This window comes from Podarcis cretensis (assembly GCF_951804945.1).
Source record: "Podarcis cretensis genome assembly, chromosome: 9".
Lineage (NCBI taxonomy): Eukaryota > Metazoa > Chordata > Lepidosauria > Squamata > Lacertidae > Podarcis > Podarcis cretensis.
The window spans coordinates 36,771,245-36,791,307 of NC_137178.1; the positions used below are offsets into that span (position 1 = coordinate 36,771,245).

General features: G+C 43.1%; 1 protein-coding gene and 1 pseudogene across 4 annotated transcripts in view; both read right to left on the minus strand.

Annotated features, from left to right (window-relative positions):
- The window catches only part of MAML3 (mastermind like transcriptional coactivator 3), a 271,946-nt gene that overhangs the window by 212,239 nt on the left and 39,644 nt on the right, over window positions 1-20,063 (minus strand). The gene's annotated exons all lie outside the window — the stretch shown is intronic.
- LOC307223844 (enhancer of rudimentary homolog pseudogene) lies at window positions 10,019-12,217 on the minus strand (annotated as a pseudogene). Its single transcript has one exon. The product of its transcript is annotated as an enhancer of rudimentary homolog pseudogene (transcript).

Below are 20,063 nucleotides of genomic sequence, written 5' to 3' on the forward strand. Positions count from 1 at the left end.
ACAATTATAACATTTAACAGCACGTACAAAACGAGACATAGAAATAAATAATCTCTAGAGGGAAACAAGAAAGTGAGGAAAACAAACAAATAAACAAATCCCATATTTGCTTTTCCAGACCCTACCAGCCGAGTTTTCAGTAACTCAGCTCGGGAAAAACTGCATCTGAGAAGTATGACACTTCCACAAAGCAGTTTACTCTAGACTCTCTGCAAAACATCCATGAATGAACAGTACTGTTCATGCATGGAAGTTTTGCAGAGAGTCCATCTGCTGTCCTTTTCACAATGCCATCCCCTATTACTCTCTCATTTAATATGGAGTTACTGTTTTCACAGAAAGTGTGTTAAATAGAAAATAAGCCCAGGCACCCACCCATACAACCCACAGAGGCTGAGTACAAGCATAACTTTAAAGCACATTCGAATCACATCCCCCCCACCCAAGAATTCTGGGCACTGTAGTTTTCTAAGGGTTGCTAGGAATTGTAACTCTGAGGGGAAAACTACAATGCCCAGAATTCATTGAGGGTAAGAATGTGCTTCAAATAGGTGCAGTGTGTACCTAGCTCCACCCCACACACTCATGCACAGACAAATGCATACACACAATTACACACACCAGAGAAAGAAAAGAATATGACATCACTGTAACTACTACCTTTGCAGTTCAGATTTGACTATCTTTACATGAAAGGTAAGTCCCAAATAAACACATTTAGGCCACCAGCTTTGCGGGGGGTGGGGCGGTTGGAGGGGAAGAATGTATTTATGGGGATGATGACTGTGTGGGGGCATCAGGGCCCTGCAGAGCTTGTTGGAGGCCCAAGGTGGGAATCTGATTAGTTATAAATTCGAAGAAAAAGCAGCTGGTCCCTGGTGGGGCCCCACAACCAGCTTAACCCTTCAAGGCCTGCGGCAAGTGTACCTGTCTGACCTCTCCACTCTGCACAAGCTGGGGGGTGGCTAGCTGTTTTAAGTGGGGGTTTTTAGAAGTAATAAAATAAAATGTTGGTACTCATATCTTGATAAAAGTGCCATGAGTGAATTTACACAATGACTGCCGTTGGCAGGAAAGAAAGAAGGAAGGAAGGAAGGAAGGAAGGAAGGAAGGAAGGAAGGACAGGAGTCCCTTCTGGTGGATCCCATTTGCCATCATGAGATACTCCCACACTTCAAAATTTACCCCGGCACCAATGAAAGAAGTAATGTGAGCATTGCCCCCCCAACGTCCTGTAGGAATCTAGTTTAACCGTGTCAGGCTATCACTTCAAAATAGTTTTCAGTATCATGTTTATTTATTTGAATTATGTAAGCATTCATTCTGCACTGTGCTTGTTTCTGAGCAATACCTCTCTCGACCTGCTCTGACTGTAATACTTCTATAGAGTATATAGGGTTTGTTACTGAATATTATTGATACTGGATGATATAGTTTAATTGTACTGTTTAATTAAAAAACTGATTCCCTTTCTAGAATGTGATTTCCCCCCCACCTCTTGTTCACAAAGGTAAGCTTTCAATAACTCACCTTTGAACTGAAGAATGAGGGCTGGCCACATAGGAGTCACTAGCACAATTAAAAGCAAAGATTGCTGATGGAAATGCATTGTGTTCTAAGTAAGATGCTGTTCAGCACAAGGTTCAAGGTCTTCCATTTACAGTAAGGTAAAGGTAAAGGTACCCCTGCCCGTAGGGGCCAGTCGTGTCCAACTCTAGGGTTGTGCGCCCATCTCACTTAAGAGGCCGGGGGCCAGCGCTGTCCGGAGACACTTCCGGGTCACGTGGCCAGCATGACGAAGCTGCTCTGGCGAGCCGGCACCAGCGCAGCACACGGAAACGCCGTTTACCTTCCCGCTATAAAGCGGTACCTATTTATCTACTTGCACTTAGGGGTGCTTTCAAACTGCTACGTGGGCAGGAGCTGGGACCGAAAGACGGGAGCTCACCCCGCCGCGGGGATTCGAACCGCCGACCATACGATTGGCAAGTCCTAGGCACTGAGGTTTTACCCACAGTGCCACCCGCGTCCCAGTCCATTTACAGTAGTAAGTGTTTATTTAGAAGGTGATATTTGATTTGATTTGATTTATTTTATTATTTGCTTCACACTTCTGGAACTTAGTATCTGGCCAATTTCCCATCACTGTCATTCTCTAACCATTTGTTTATCCTTGATCCATCACATGGAGATTACAGAATTTAGGCCTTAGGTCCCTCTTGTGTATTAAAATGTGCAGTCTACAAATGCTGTTTTTTAAATAAAAATATATATTTATATTTGTTATTTATTTGATTTATATATTGCCTTTCATCTAAAGATCCCAGGGCAGCTTGCAAGAGATAAATTACTTTTTAAAGGATCTTAAATCCAGCACAAAAACTGCAATTCCAATGTTATTCACCAATCAAATTCTTTATCAAAACAATTATTTCACTGGCGATTCCTTTTCTGTTTAACAAATATTTGGGTGATGGTCTGACTCAATAATATGTTCCTTAGTTCTGTTTAAAAAAAAAGTGGTATCAAGTGTTGTTGAATTATCATTTTTATTTATTTATGTTTTAGCTTGCAGTTTTTAAGTTCTGAATTTTGTACTATTTTTGATGTGTTTGTTTTGACTGTATAGGGATAAATTAGGAAGAAAAGAGGTAGATGCAAGGAAGGGGAGCAAATGACAGATGTGATTAAATGAAGTTCTGCACATGACAGAACCCTCACTTCAGCTGAGGGTCAAGAGGACTAAAGGTTTAAAATGTGTGTTTAGAATCACAGAGTTGGAAGGGACCCCGAGGGTCATCCAGTCCAACCCCTGCAATGCAGGAATCTTTTGCCCAATGTGGGGCTTGAACCCACAGCCCAGAGATTAAGAGACTCGTGCTCTACTGACCAAGCTATCCCAAAAGGATAAGAAAGAAAGAAAGAAAGAAAGAAAGGAAGGAAGGAAGGAAGGAAGGAAGGAAGGAAGGAAGGCGGATCTATCATCATAAAATGTGTTCTGCAGTCACATTCTATCCACAAGGAGCAGCAAGAGAGAATGGTTTGACTCACTGAAGGCTAAACTTTGCTAAACTTTTCCAGTCCAATTTAACTCTTACTCCAAACACCCATTTTTGAAAATGCTAACAAATAAATGGATGCCATGATATATACTTGTAGCAGATGCAAAGTTATGCATAACTATTTTATTTTTATTTTTTTGCATTCTGCACTGCAGACAGGAGTCGAAAACTGTAATGACTTCTATAGCAAAGTTACACCAACATAAAACTGGGAACAGCACGCGGGTCTTGAATATGTACATCCACAGATTTATAGTTAAGCATTTATAAGTACCTTGCCAGTTGACAATTATATACAAACATGCCTTCATATGCATACATTTATAAAGAAGATTTATCTGTTTATATAGCCACCGAACTGGGGATGCAATCAGAGAACTGTAAATAGTCTTTGCCAAGCCGGAGATGATCAACACACACAGGAACTGTTAACTCCTCTGAATGTGATGATTGTGAACTTTAAGCCCCCTGGCATCCGAGATGCCTTTTGTCTGAATTACCAGCACAGCTCTGTCTTACCTAGCCATGCTGCAGTCTCAACCATACTTCAGGAGTTTTGTTTGGGTTAATAACATCTGGAGCATTGCTCTATCAGGACACCTCACATACCATCGGTGACTAATCAAAGCCTACCATCAGACCCATATAAGTCTCAGAGAACAAGGTTCCTACTTCAAGAAATTCTTCACCCTTTTGCATACAGTCCACTTACATATCCCTCTGGTTATGTAAACTTCGGGATACGTAAACGGCAAACCGGGAAGTATATTTCCAGGATTTTGCCATGCGCGCATGCACAGAAGCGGTCTCTCCGGTTGCGAAAACGTCGGGATCCAGCCAGACCTCCAGAACGGATCCTGTCCATAAACGGAGGTACCACTGTATTTTATGTTACAATAGATTGAAAAGCTACAAAACTAAGGCAAAGGGTTTAACAAAGGGGCTTGGTGCAAGCAAACCTTGGAGCATTTGTGCCTGCGTAAGAGGTCCAGTTCTCTTATGTTTCCTTATTGCAAGAGAGCCTTGTACAGGAGAGATCCAATTGAACGCTGAAATTTTAATAAAGCAAAGGAAAGCAACACCCCCTCTTGTTAAACAGCACCAAGTGACACAACCTGGTACCCCTTGCATAATTTTTTAGCTCTGGAAAATTCAATCACTGGAATGACTGGTGACACTTAGAGGACCTAAAAAAATAATCAGGGGACCTTGGAAAAAAGATCAGAAATGTTTGCAAAATGCAAACAGAAACGCCATCTCTGTTTTCTCTCCCTGGTTTGAGCCAAGGAAAGGGAGAAAACACAGATATGAGGATCTTGGGCTAGGCTGGGAATGCGAGGTAGACCTTGAGAAGCTAGAAGGGAGCCATGTGATTCCTGCAGCAAAATACTGCTGTGAAAGTGATAGGGAAGTGTGGGTTCCCCCGCAAAAGGAGTGCTATCTTGAGTCTGCACAATAGCTCAGTTGTCAAAACGGTGCAGATGTTGCAGAGAAACACTGTGTATCAAGGCTTTTTCAAAGACTTTCCAAAGTAGCTTCCAGTTAAAAACAATAGCAATATGGCACTGCAAAGGTATTATGGACAAGAGGCATATGTCTCTCCCCCCTCCAACATCCCCTGTACTGTTTTGTCTGAGGGCAAAAGGCACACAAGCAAAGCCCCTCTGCAGTCATAAGCACAGGACTTGGCTTACACTGGCTAGATGCCTGCACAATTGAGAGCGAGAGACTTGTGCGCCTCTTCCACAACACTGTCTGTCTATCTATGTAAGATTTATTACATGTCCTTCACGACAAGGTTCCAGGGCAGGTTATACCAATATAATAAGATACATGCAGGTCCCATTTTCAAAATGCTGCTTATGCGAAAATTCACTTATCTTAACATACCGTATTTTTTGCACCATAGGATGCACCGGACAATAGGACGCACCTTGTTTTAGAGGGGGGAGAACAAGAAAAAAAAATTCTCCCCCTCTCTGCCCAGCGCCCCTTCAGCGAAGCGGCAGGAGGAGCTGCGCAGAGAGGGGGAGAATTTCCCCCCTCTTGTTTTCCCCCTCTAAAACAAGGTGCCGTTTCCAAGGCGGCTACCTTGGAAGCCTGGAGAGCGAGAGGGTTCGGGCTTCAGGTTCCTTTCGACCTGCTCTTTGGGGCTGGCAGGGAGAAGCCCACCACCAGCCCCAAAGAGCAAGTCAGGGAGCAGTGGAAAGGCGCACAGTGGAGAGGCTCCTGGCTGGAGAGGTGGCGCGCGGCTAAAGAGGCTGCTGCAATAGCCGGGCGTCACCTCTCCTGCTGGGAGAGGGTCGTGGGGCTATGACGTCTTCGCTCCATAGGACGCACACACATTTTCCCTTCATTTTTGAAGGGAAAAAGTGCGTCCTATAGAGCGAAAAATACGGTAGTACCCAAACCTCGATATACACACTGCAGATTCTGAATAACTTGCATTTGCCCACTTCCTTACTACTTTATGCTTTGCTGGTTGGTGGTGGCCATTTGGGGGCAGAAACCATGCAGGGAGAGAGATCAGACAAATCGGGGGGGGGGGGTTGCTGGTTGGCTGCAGCCATTTCAGGAAGAAACTATGGAGGAAATGGGAGGAGATTGGACAAACCACAGATTAGAAACATTCGCATAGGAAATAATGGAAATTGTCAGCTTCTTATGCGACCACTTGCCTAATGAACGAATTCCAGGGAATGCATTGTGTCCAAAAAAAGGACCTGAGTGTGCAATTATAAAAACAAGTAAAATTGTTCCAAACAAAACAGAACAGTACAGAGTGAAACAAAAGAAGTTGGGCCCCACAAAATACCTTAGCTGTTAAGTCACAGTAAAGAGTTGTATCTTCAGCGTACAGTGGAAGCTATACAACAAAGATACTAGATACACCTGTGTTGGAAGTAAGTTCCACAACTTAGGGGCCACCACAGAGAAAGCCCTTTTCTGGGCCACCATATCCTGCACAGCCAAGGACAGTGGAATTAGCAAGAGGCTCACTCTGCCAACCTGAGATTCTTGTTGTTTGGAGGACAAAGACTGTAAATCTATACAACAGCATGTACAAAGTGCTAAATAACAATGCTACAGGTTTATGTGGCACAACAGTAATCAAGTCATTAAAGACAATTGTATGTTGGCCTGTCATCCAGAGTAAAAAGCTTTTGGCATGTAGTTCTTGAATTCTTCCCCCCCCCCCTTGTGTCCTGTCCTCTCATTGGAGAAATGTCACTCTCAGATCTCGGTTACAAGAATGCATCTGTTTCCTTTAAAAGAAGGAAATGGAAAGAAACAAGAAAAAAACAAAAACAGAATAGATCTCAATTCCTCAAATAGCTAGAAAGCCCACAATTGCACCTGCATTTTTCCATTAAAAAATTTAACTGTAAAAATCGCACTGTTCCCCCCCCCCTTAAAAACCTCGGCTATAGTATTTAAAAACAACTACAGCAAAGCAGCTCTCATATGCCAATCCCTTGTATTCAGAATGTCTTTTCTAAGTGATTATGTGCAGCAAAGCCATCCATATTTCTGCTAGAACAAAAAAAGAAAAAAAATCTGCATGACCTGCCAGTTAGGCCAATTGGTGACAAGGTGTCTGGTTTTTAAATCCAAAGCTATTTTGACATTGTCAGAGCTTCCAAGACAACAGAGGAAGTCCCACAGTTCAGTGAGTTAACCTGATCAAAGGCACACACCCCACCAAGCACTGCTAAAGTCAGCGCAACCTCTTTTCATTTCAGTAGGGCCCATGTCAGTACTCTGCACAGCCCAAATTGGAAGGTATGGGTGTTGCACAACTATGATACTTCATGGAGTGTACCCTCCAGGCGCTATTTCAAGTACAAGCCAAATTAGATGTTTTAGTTAGCACAGAAGTCATGATTGTGCAGAAAGATTACCCTGCTTTGGCATGCCCTGCTTGGCCAGCAAAGTATTTTTCACCAAGAGCAAGCTAACACGTGGGCAACTTAATGCTAATCAGGGCTTCAGCTATTGCAATACAAACCTCTGCTCTGAAACATACTAGAGAAGCATGCTATGGAAGGCAAAGGAGACAGCTCTACATACATACATGCCTGTGTGCGCGCACACACACGCGTTCACCCACCCACTTGCCTTCTTGAGACCCTTAAACACACTTCTACAGCTTGCTCCCACTTAATCCCATCTTCACCCGACAAAGCCTCTAATACAGTGCTCTTATGCCACCATAGGACCATTTCTCCAATGAAGCAGCACCAACGGAAGCTTCCTTTAAATAGGTAGGGAAGAGATGAAAAGAGGCAGCTACCATCCAGCACTGTAATAATAGAATTAAGTGCATTCTTTTCCCCAGGAAGTCTGCACTCAAGCCTACACTCTGTTACCAATGCAGGGCCAAAATGAAGACCTAGCTCTTAGGGACAGTGCTGACAGCACTTGCTACCTAAAATATCTAGGCTAGTCCAAGGGAAAATTACAAATTTAAAGTGGTACAACATCTTTAGTTCACATTTTTATATGCTAACTTTTCAATGCATGGCAGACTCTTCCCTGGGATTTAGAGTAACCTAACCAAGTTGGCAGATCCCACTCTAAGCCCTGTTCATGTAACAATAAACATGTCAGAACCAGCTAAGAACTAGAGCTAAGGCAATGTAAGCCATTTTCCATATTTCCTAATGTCTGGATCTTTCTTGGTTCATTTTCAGCATCTTCTCAAGAGGGAGGGATATATAGAATAATGGGAAGCAAGACACAGGACAAGACGACGAAAATACTACCTAAAGATTTCCAGGGAGATGTATACTGAAGCTTAGGAGCTGCTCCAAAATCTTATCCTGAGACAGATGGCTTGGAGTGTCATAGACAAGTACCAGAAGAGGGAGGAGTTTCTAATTCAATTAATGAAAATAATAAGAAAAGGATCCAATGATATCTTAACTTAGGAATGAAAGAGGATTTCCCATAAGAGGCACATTCGTGAATGCAAGAGAGCCCCCAAGGCCCCGTAATGATGAGCTAGTGAAGCAAAGCACCGCAGTAGTAACCTCAAATTGGAGGAGAGGCTTTCATTCTTCTATGGTCATGTAAACAGCATGCTATTAAGCAAGGCAGTGACTACCAGCAAAACGTAGCAGGACATCTCTACAAGCATGAGAGAGAATCAACAGTTGTGGAGAAGCAAATGAGAAGCTTTGATACAATTAAGGTCCTTGTTGCTCACAGTCGTGATTATTTAGATGTGGTGGTAGTATGGGGAGTGATGTACAGTTTAGGTAGCAGCTGTCTTGCACAAAACCAGAAGGATAGGGAGCCAGTGCCAGCCCAGCAAGCCAGTGCCAGCCCTGCCATTAGGCAGCGTGAGGCAGCTGCCTCAGACATTAGGCAGCGTGAGGCCATTAGGCAGCGTGAGGCAGCTGCCTTCTTTGGAGGTCTTTAAGCAGAGGCTTGACAACCATATGTCAGGAGTGCTCTGATGGCGTTTCCTGCTTGGCAGGGGGTTGGACTCGATGGTCCTTGTGGTCTCTTCCAACTCTATGATTCTATGATTTTATGATTCTAGGAAATGCTGGCAGTAGGGAGTAGGGGTGAGGTGTTCAGAGGACAGAACCATGTGTGCCACATGGCCTGCCCTAAGCCATTTAAATGAGCCTGCTGTCATTCAGTGTGATGGAGGACGCTGCCCTATTGCCAGCATTGAAGTAAAATTCAGTTGCTATTTTGCTTGGCTCCCTTATAAAGCAATTGGGAGGGGGAGTCAACTTGTATTTAATAAAACGTCTGATAAAAACCAACCCCTTTTCAATAATGCAGTTCCAGCTGTGTAAGTGACACCAAAAGTCAGAATATGGGTGAAAAGGGACAGGCAGGGAACCAGTGCAAAATGGAGTAACTTGTTAATAAGCACAACAGAGTCATATTTCCACCTTTGGAAGTGTTGTGTTGATGGAACCTTGCCCATCATCTGATGATTAGGATATACTGATATGCAGCCTTATGTCAAACTACTGGTCCAGCTAAGCCCAAGTACTATGTACACCAGGGATTCCCAGTCTGCTGCCCTCCAGTTATTGCTAGACTGTAATTCCCATTACCTGATCATAGGCCAGTAGTAGTTCAACAACTTCTGGAAGGCACCACATAGGCTGCCCTTAGACTACAACTTTGCTGACAGGAGTGGTAATCCAAAAGGGCACCAAGTTGGAGAATGACTACTTTGGTATATCAGCATCTCTCCAGGGTTCCGGGAAAGGGGCCCTTCTATGCCCCTGATCCAGAATCCTTTAATTGCAGGTGCCAGAAACAGAACCTGGCATTTATTTGAATGCAATATTTGACAAACCTTCTCTATTGTTCAAAGCTGTGGATATTATGCATCCATAATTTTATTATGATGTTTAACAGCACACACGTATATCACTACATTTTTGTCACCAAATGAGGACTTCTGAATATGATTTTTTATTTGTCTCAGTCTTTCCTTGTATGCAGTGCAGGAAGCAATATATGCATATTTTCAAAACGTTATTTAACTGTAGAACAGAAAGCAAAGCACTTAAGCTTCACATTTAAAAAGAAAACCCTGATGTTTAAAAGTGGACTGTCATCAGGGCACTTAACGCTGACCTTCCTGTGTCCACACCTACTGCACTCACTGTTTTCAAGAGATCACTTATCCAAGCTACTGTTCACTGTAGCAATCTGGACTTTTGGGAAAGTATTCAAGCATCAACCTAATGCAATCCTCCTGAGGGGTGTGTGTGTGTGTGTGTGTGTGTGTGTGTGTGTGTGAAATAAAACTTCGTATCTACAAATAAACTACTCATTTTCACTTTTTTTTATCTAATGAGTATTTATTTTATTCTTCGTTGCCTCCAAGAAATAACACTGGGGGGAAACCCAGAGAGGGGTACATACAGCGACTGTGGTAAAGCAGAAGTGAATACCGTGAATGAGGAACAAAAGTAGAACTGTCTAAGGTCCCCAGATGTTGTTGGACTACAACTCCCATCATCCCTGAGCTCTGGCCTTGCTAGCTAGGGGTGATGGGAGTTGTAGTCCAACAACATCTGGGGACCCACAGGTTGATAAAGGCTGGTCTAAGCAAAGACAATTAAACTAAAATACCAGCGGAAGGCATATCCTTACTTCTTTGAGTTTTAAGCTGAGAAAGCCCCTTGGAATTCTAACAGATTTTGTCTCAAATACAGACTAACAAGAATGAACAGGAAGACTACAATACAACAACTTTCACTTCAGAACGCTGTATACACCTTCCCTCAAAACCCCCTTAAACCATGGTGTCTTATTTGCTTGCTTGCTGAGCTTGCCTATGGAGAGGGACATAAGATATTTTCCTTTATCCAGTCTTTATTGTATGTCTGGTACTGTATGTCTGAGTATCAGCACAATAAACAAGGCAGCTGAGGTGAGCCAAGTCATCAATGAAATCAAATTACTGGCTAATATATGTAATAATTGAAGGCTTGTTAGGATTCATTCTCTTCAGGTGCTCTTCATATATTTTACAGGCACCTTCCATGCATTCATTCACAGACTCATAATCAGCCTAAGTCCTGCCTTCTGGTCGTTTGGTAGTTGAACAAGCAAAATTGTGTGAGACACGGCGACTCGTTCCGTTCGGCTCAGGAACGAAGCACAAAATTCAACGACTTCTCTACCACAATTCACTGCGACCATCAGAAAGCACTACTACAAACGACTCATTTTAAAGCAATGCTAGTTGAAACTGAAGTATGTTGATTCTCTGACCTCACTGAACAAGTTTGTTATGAGGTTTAAAGCACCACAGAAGAACCTGTAATCACACAGCATTCTTGTCCTCACTCAGGGTTTCTCCTGCTACAAGCACCTAGGGTAGTACAACCTGAAGTCAAACAAGAGGATGATGGGCAAAACCAAACACCTGATGAAGTACTTTCATCAGGCCCTCTGACTGGACCACTTGAGCATCCTTATGTATATCAACTTGACAATCACTTCCTAATTCTTCTGATTAAGAGGGCTTTTTAAAAAAACCATCACTCATATAGCATTTTTAATGTGCTACGGGCTTTAGCATCCTTGTTTCATTCATCCCACAACCACAGTGGGAGAAGAATGATGCTCAGTAAGCAAGGGAACCAGCTATAGAGGGAAGAATGGGCTTCAACCCTCTCCATATTTCAAGGCAGGGTGTTGAGACCCCACCCAATATTGAGGGAACTCCCATCCCCCGCTGCCCCCGTGCAAACACCAGCACACCAGGCAGAAGGGCTGGGAAAGCAATTTTCACCCTCCATACCCCATGCCACAATTGCCAGTGTGTCTCGAAAGCTGCCCACACATCCTGGCAGGTGTGGCCCAATAAGGGGTGGGGCGCCACATGTGTGATGCTATGCACACAGGATAGCCCCCCGGTGTTGTGCCCAACTCTGTGTGCCTGCCAGCAAGTCAGTGTCAGAGGTGCAATTTGGATTCAGCTTTCCCAGATCACAGATGTGTGTCCATCTGTCCGCTTGTGGTTTCAAGGAAGCAGCAACAACAACAACAATCTGTAGGGCAATGTATCTTCCCCACAATGCCTTCCACCCTATAAATACAGTTTGCTCTTCAGGACTAAACATAGATGGTGGCGACATCAGCAAAACAAGATGGCACCATAACCTGTTGCTCTTTTAACGTTTGGAAATAAGGCACATTGTTAATGTCTAAACACAACACAGCACTTGAATTTCTGCTGCCCCAGATAATTTGCAATGCGCAAGACACTTTCCAGCTTCCTCACTTATTTCAGTGGAGAAGCTGCACAGCTCTAGGAACGCAAAGCTGCAACACAGAAACGTCACAGAAGTGGAGCTCTGTTTCACTGCAAATGTGTTTATAACTGTAGTTTAACTCAAATATATGCCAGTAAGACTGTAGATGTACAATGTATCTATGAATTACCTATTTCATTTCCTGCAGTTAACGCAATTGTTTCTCCTTCATTGTTTTTTGTTGTCCTACCTTTGCCATGTAATTGGTAAGGAATAACAGTATTACAGGTCACCCCAATGTCTGCCGAGTGGGAACAAGATTCCAGGGTCTTTGCACTCCACCAGGGTTTGTGCTCCTTTGGAATGAGGCATGGCAGAGACTGCAGTGTCTTTAATATGGTTTGTTTACACATATTTACACCTGAGTTTTGGTGGAGGGAGTGTAGACCACAGGGGCATAGTATGGGGGGCTGTGGCCCTGAGCGTGAACCAGACACCCCAGCACAGCATGGCCCGGTGCTTCCCTCTGCTCGCTGAGAGCCGTGCCAGCTGGTGGGGTCCCCCCTGTGTAGGCAGGCAGGGGGCTCAGCTTAGGCCCACGTGGCTCTGGTGGGGTCGTTCTAGCGTCAGTGGCTAGGCTGTCACCCCACCCCCAACCTAGCACATGGCTGCCCCAGGCACCAGCAACCGATGCTATGCAACTGGTAGAACATTATATCCCAATAGTGTCTTCTGTTGCTCTCTTCATAGCTTCAGCCCGCTTGAGTCCAGTCTCTCAGTGCTGCCTCTCCCAACCAGCCCCACATGATGTCCTGCCCCTCCCTTCTTCTCAAAAACCCTTGCTCCAAAAGCAACTCAAGCCTGGTGTAAAAGGACATCTTTTTTCCTGTGGTGACATCATGCCCCTCTGTAACCCTGGCAACTTTTCCCTCCCAACTCTGCTATTGTCTTTTGCTAACTAACACACAGCTAGGGGAGGAATTCCACCCTGCTCCTTGTCTGACATTGAATGTGCCACCTTTTCTCAGGGTAATGACTGCCATCAGCCGTCTTTGTTCTTTCATGGCATCTGTCAGCTGATCTCTTGAACAGGAGAACAGGCTCAGCCTGTATTCTTACACTGCACATGTTCCATTAATACTCCAATACTCCCTTAATACTCCAGATATTAATTACATCCTACCATTTGCTAAATCAAGAATTTTGAGGCATCTGGGCCCTCTCTCATACATTCATAACAATAATTTCATCTTCCTGGGGGCTCATATCAAAGTAACTCCAGTAGCAGACACTAGGGTCACCATAAAAAGTCTTTATTTTCATACACAACCTTTTCAGGATTCCTTGACTCTATCCACCTGATAGTGATAGAGTACACATGACTCTGTATTTTATTTATTTAGGCAGAAATTGCATTTTCATTTCCCTTCCTTTCAATCTTTTAATTAAATCTTTCAGGAAACAAAAACAAAAAGTTGTGGATGTCTGCATATCCACCCTCGAACGAGCATCTTAGGTTCCAGGACAGAGAGTGCATTGCACATTCTGATCAGGCCATTTCCATTGTACTTAGGAGTGGGGAGTTTAAAATTCATGAATGTTGCAAGGGAACGGACAGCGTGTCCACACTGTACAGCCTTTAACATGTGCGGAACTCTGTGATCATAGCAGCATGTGAGGTGGCAGTTTAATGATCCGCAGCTATAGCATTTATTCAAAGCTTTATGGGGGAGGCATAATTATGTAATAAAAATCCTGTTTCCCTAGTATTCTCCCTCTTCCAAATGAATAATATATTCTGCTGCAGTGGGGCTTTTTAGGACTGCCAGTGGCTAACCCCCTTTGCATTATGCTTGCTGTCAACTTCCTTCAGCAGGAGAAAGCCACAGATCACACCGTGTGTGTGTGTGTGTGTGTGTGTGCACCTTTAACATTGATTTTGTTTTTGATATACAAGTTTTCTGATATATCAGATTTGCACAAAAGAGGCACACACAGGCACACACATGTGTGTGATTCCGGTCCAAGAAGCCTGTGGTCAGTAGCATTTATGCACGGTGACTGTTTTGAAGATACTGCAGCAGGCAGATAAAGGAGCAAGCCCCCTACCATCAAAATAAATAAATACTTAATAATTATAATACACATCATGCACAACCTAAATTAAAGTGCACATGTAGTTAGCTTTAACGCCGTAGATCCAGCTAGTACAAGACTGAAGGAGGGAGTTAAACGGGTCTGCCCAGGGCAGTTCAATGTTTAGCACAGCAATTATGTTAACTTGGGAAAATTTTGTGAAATCAGGATCTTTATGGGAAGGACATGCAGGGGAAAATAAAATGCTGAGAGAAGGTAATGCAACACACAGTGGACAAAAATGGGGAAAACATTTCATGCTAAGGAATAGAAAATTAGAAAGCTGAAGCTTGTGAATGGCCCCCCCAGCCCGCGCCACTCTGGCCACATGCTTTAAGCTTGCATGGAGCCAAAGGAATGTATCTCTAGGAAGACAAGGAGGAAAACTGGATAGAACAAGTTTTGGGCAGTGTTGCAGCTTGTGGAGGGTGAGGAGCAGCAGTTTCAGTTACAAATTCAAGCAGCAGCAAACCCATTGCTTTTACTCTGTGTGGCAAAAAGGCTCAGTGTGGAAGAGTTAACTAGAGGCTGAGGGCTACTGAGGAAACCACAACAGCAAGCAATATTTTTAGTTTCTCAGCAGATGCATCGAAGGATTGTACATTCATGTTTACACAGAACAGGATAACTTGCCAAACTTTTGGCATGGCCAAAAGAGGCTGACATGGAAGGCAGATCAAGCTAAAACCTGAAGCGCACATTAATTGCAGTAACTGCTGAAACTGCAGCTGGTGGAATTTCTACATTCCTTGTAGGCTCTTAAGCAATTGTATGACTATAAGCCTCCTGGAATTAACTCACGTGGTGCATTAAAATAAATCTCCAATGGATTTTTGGAAAGGATGGAAAACACTACCTCCTATGATCTCATCTGTCTACAAACCCAACACTCCATCTCGAGCACAACAGCACTGAGATTGAGGCTACAGCATCTGTAGAATGACAGCGACCCATTTCCAACGTCATGTTCTAATCCATTTGGAACATCTTGCAGGCTCAACGGATCTCATCCTGTGTTTCTAGTTCCATGAAACCAAGGTTGCTGTGATATCAGAACTGGGCTAACTTACAGTTAGCAGTAACCCCTAAATCATAATTTAAAGCAGGTCTACAAAGCATGCTTTGAAAGCTAGTGCTAACCATTACCTGATTCCTGATGGCACAGCATGTAGAACTGGACGGGGGGAGGGGACTGTATATAAGAGGGAAGGTATTAGCCAACTGTTTGCTTCCAATAGAGGATGGGTACGCAAACGTGGGTGGCACTGTGGGTTAAACCACAGAGCCTAGGACTTGCCAATCAGAAGGTCAGCAGTTCGAATCCCCGTGACGGGGTGAGCTCCCGTTGCTCGGTCCCTGCTCCTGCCAACCTAGCAGTTCAAAAGCACGTCAAAGTGCAAGTAGATCAATAGGTACCACTCTGGCGGGAAGGTAAACGGCGTTTCCATGCACTGCTCTGGTTCACCAGAAGTGGCTTAGTCATGCTGGCCACATGACCCGGAAGCTGTACGCCAGCTCCCTCGGCCAATAAAGCGAGATGAGCACCGCAACCCCAGAGTCAGTCATGACTAGACCTAATGGTCAGGGGTCCCTTTACCTTTACCTTATGCAAACTAAGGCCTGATAATCGCCTTCTAAATCTGGCCCCTGGACAGTCCAGGAATCAGCATGTTTTACATGAGTAGAATGTGTCCTTTTACTTAAAATGCATCTCTGGGTTATTTGTGGGGCATAGGAATTTGTTCATCCCCCCCCCAAAAAAAAACAATATAGTCCAGCCCCCCCCCCCACAAGGTCTGAGGGACAGTGGAGCAGCCCCCTGCTGAAAAAGTTTGCTGACCCCTGCAACAGAGCCTTTGAACTGAGTCTACAGCCAGGGCAGGGCTGATAATCTCTTCTATGTCCAGAAGAGGTAGGGCCTGAACATAACCTTGACAGAAACAGAGAAAACAAAAGTGAAAGCGAAGTTTTGCAAAGGGGAATATTTATGTAAAACAACATAGTTTGTGAATCAAGTTACCCCATCATACTGTTAGTTAAGACAGTAATTTAACATCTAGAGTTATTTTCATTATAGTTCTCTGAGCTGCTAAGAACTGGACTGGACAATTTATCCAAACATATAATTTGGATACCAGTATACAGCAAGCGGGAGAGAGATAGAGAGAAGCAGTTGCCTTCTTTCCCTTCAACTATTTGACACTGTGTGTCAAAGCTATTGTTGCATCACTTCAGCTGTCCTGTGTATATTCCTTACTAATGGGTTTAACAGCTAAGAAACTAGTCCTTCTGCCAATATAAATGCAAGGCTATGCCTTAAAGCCTATCACTTTTATGTCGATCAGTATCTAACTTTTTATAAGTGACTTGGCAACTGTCTATTATGAGCAGTCGCTAAACATGCTTTTCAGCATGTAAGGTGCTTTCTGAAATATACTAAAGCATCCTCATCACTCAAGTCTACTTGACTCAAGGTGGGTGTTTCTGGGTGTGCAAACATGCCAGCCTTCCGAAACCTGGTGCTCTCCAGGAACTTTTGGACTACAACATCCATCAATCTCAGCCAACACAACTCTAGTCCAAAACATCTGTACAATGCCAGGATGGGAAAAGCTGATCAATGGACTCACTAGTTTCCAGGGCGGTAAGAGGCCACATGGTTACACGGTGACTCCATTGATGCTTGACAGGAAGTTTCCAGAGTAGGTTCTGCTTTCAATAACACTGGCTTAACTCTAAAATAATATCCAACAATGCCAGGGGGTAAATTTAAAATTAGTGATGAAAATGTCTTAGTACCACTGCTTCCTTCAGGTGACTTCATGCACCATTTTCACAATGCGCATCTAAATATGAAATGTCATAAGAAAAGCAACACCACTTTGAAATACAATATGAGTGAAGAGGCATATAAATGCTTCAAATGCCCCCCTGGGGGGACATTTAGTTCTGTCCAGTCCCAACATACATATGATGTTGAATTTTCAGTTAATTTTCCTTGTTTCATCCAGAGTCAAAGGCTGAAATATCTAACAAAGCTTATCCCCAGCCCCTCCAAAAATCTGCTTCAGCTTTGTGTTATCTTAATCTATCAACTTATCTTAACCTATCAACTTAACTATTCCATCAAATACAAAACACATTACATTGAAGTAACTCTAATTGATTTTAGTGAAATACACACCTTTGGAAATGTCTAAGTCTGCAGCCTATAAAGGTAAAGGGACCCCTGACCATTAGGTCCAGTCGCAGACGACTCTGGGGTTGCGGTGCTCATCTCGCTTTACTGGCCAAGGGAGCTGCCGTACAGCTTCCGGGTCATGTGACCAGCATGACTAAGCTACTTCTGGTGAAACCAGAGCAGCACACGGAAACGCCATTTACCTTCCCGCCAGAGCAGTACCTATTTATCTACTTGCACTTTGATGTGCTTTCGAACTGCTAGGTTGGCAGGAGCAGGGACCAAGCAATGGGAGCTCACCCCGTCGTGGGGATTTGAACCGCCAACCTTCTGATCGGCAAGCCCTAGGCTCTGTGGTTTAACCCACAGCACCACCCACATCCCTGCAGCCTATACCCATTCCTAATTTCAGTGCTTTTCAGAATACTTTTAGCCAACACTATGAAACATGTTTGTGTGCTTATATACAATGAACTTTAACTATTGGGAAGACTCCAGATTCTCCAGGGTGAAAGAAGTAACTGAACACACACAGCCACATACACATACACCTACAAATCTAAACACTGACTTCATAATATTGAGGGATTCGGCCAAGCAGCTCCTTTTCCAAGGGCAAAACTGCAGCTTTCAAATTCAGTGCACAAAATACCACACTTCCCTACTTATCCCATTCTGTGTACGTTAAAAACAAATCAACTGCCTTTAAAGGTAGGCAGATGTGGCACTGGGAGGAGAGGGAGATGAGGAAAGGCGAGTATGTCAATAATTGTTCTGTATGGAAATGGTTAAGTAAACAGCAAACACTAGCCCATCTTATTTCATTCCAGTTTATTATTATTATTATTTTGCAAACTCGAAGTCAAGGCACCACTTCATGAGACCCAAACACTGAGGTACAGAAGCTGGAGCAGAAAGAATCTATGAATTCCCCACTCCCCGACTTGATAACTGAAGTGTATCATCACTGAATGTTCTTCTGTAATGGAGCCAAAATATGGCTACTTCCATTTCCCACACCCAAGCAGGCTTCTGTCTGCAGAGGAACTGAACATTCCACTCCAAACATTTCTCCAAATCAAACAGCACCATTAAATGTGAAAAGTGAGATCAATGGCAATGGTGCAAGCCCAGCTAACTTACACAATTTCTTTTGTTTTTTAAAGACACAGTGTAACTGTCTAACACAATTTGCTGGATGAAGATGCAAAACAAAATGGAAAGCTACAGAATATATTGATTTCTTGGGTTACATTGGCCAGGTCCACACATCACAGCAAGTCATACATTATGTCTTACTGTGCATGAGCAAAATCTTGCCTGCTTCAATCTTCCCCAATTGTACAGGGAGGAACTGCTGGTTACACAGAGAGTCTTAACGATACCTAGACAGTAGGCTATGCTGTGAAATTATTATTGACTATTATGCTGTAAATGTTTATGTGCATGGTCATCTAAACCTATTTCTAAAACATTCTGTGCTATTCAGAGAATCCAGATCTGATTGAGAAATGGTATGCAAGAATACTTATTGCAAAGTATTGGAAGACACAAGATTTACCCACCAGGGAAGAATGGCAGATGAAGGTGATGGACTATATGGAACTGGCGGAAATGACTGGCAGAATCCGAGACCAGGGAGAAGAGTCGGTGGAGGAAGATTGGAGGAAATTTAAAGACTATTTACAGAAACATTGTAAAATGATTATTTGTTAGAAGGATGTTGGAATAATATTATATGATTTTAGCAGGAATGATATAAAGGATTTGGGAATAACTGACTGTTAATTGTTGAAAGGAGGAAAAGTAAAGCTACATTATATTAAGACAATTTACAGGACAAAAATTTTAAAAGAGGGAAAGGATTTGCTGAAATAGAACTTAGAATACAAAAAAGGGAGGTGTGAGGAGGTCAAGGAAATAAGTTAATTAAAGAATAGTAATGAGGAGATCTGATGTATTTTTCTTTGTGTTTTTGTTTTTGTTCAATGGGTTTTATTTCTCTGTTTTTTTTCTTTTTTTATATTGAGATGTGTTGTTTTGTTTTTGTTTAATGTTAAATGTGGTATGTTTACTTTTTCTTTATGTAATGGTTGAAACTTTAATAAATATTATTTGGCGGGGGGGGGGGGAGAGAAATGGTATACAGACAGAAAGCGAGTCTATAAAATATTTTTGTAGAGCATTAGGATTTGCTGAATACCCAAATGTCAATGTGGTTCACCAATTTCCTTCGGTCCTTTAAGATGTGGCTTCATTTTAGAAGAGTATTTTTAATGTTTACAGGGTTATTTCATTTTGGGGGTAATATTTTCCCTTCTTCCTTTTAATAGACAATGCAGACAGCAGAGATCAACTATCCCAGCTTGTATCTAAGCGCTAGCCTGGTAGCCACACGGGAAAAGAAGCTGCATAAGAACATCCTGTTCTCAGTGGCCAGACAGAGGCCAGGAGGCGAGTGAAACAGAACCTCTCTCCATTGGCAATTCCCAGAAACTGGTATTCAAAGCATACAGATTTCAACAATGAAGGCAAAACACAGCCATCATGCAGGTGGCTGCATTAAATTCCATGTAGGCAACTGAAGGGATTGGCAGAAGAGGGATGCAGTACTCAACCCCACCTCTGTGCCCAGCAAACTTTCAGAACTGAGTGAATTCCCACCTCTCTTCTGCCAAACTCCAGCAGACTTGTTTGACTGCATTCATTTATATTGCAGGCTAGTGACTTTTGTGAGCTCATTTACAAAAAGGTGCACTATTTTATTATTATTATTATTAATATCCAGATTTGGTTAAATTGTGTAAAATGGTTGCCTATTTACTGTATTTCCTGAGCCAAATTCAGTGTTAGGGACTTGCTTCTACAGATCGAGATAGCTTAGGAGTCAAATACTCAAAGGAACACCTCTCCCTTTACCAGCCTGACGATGACTTGAAA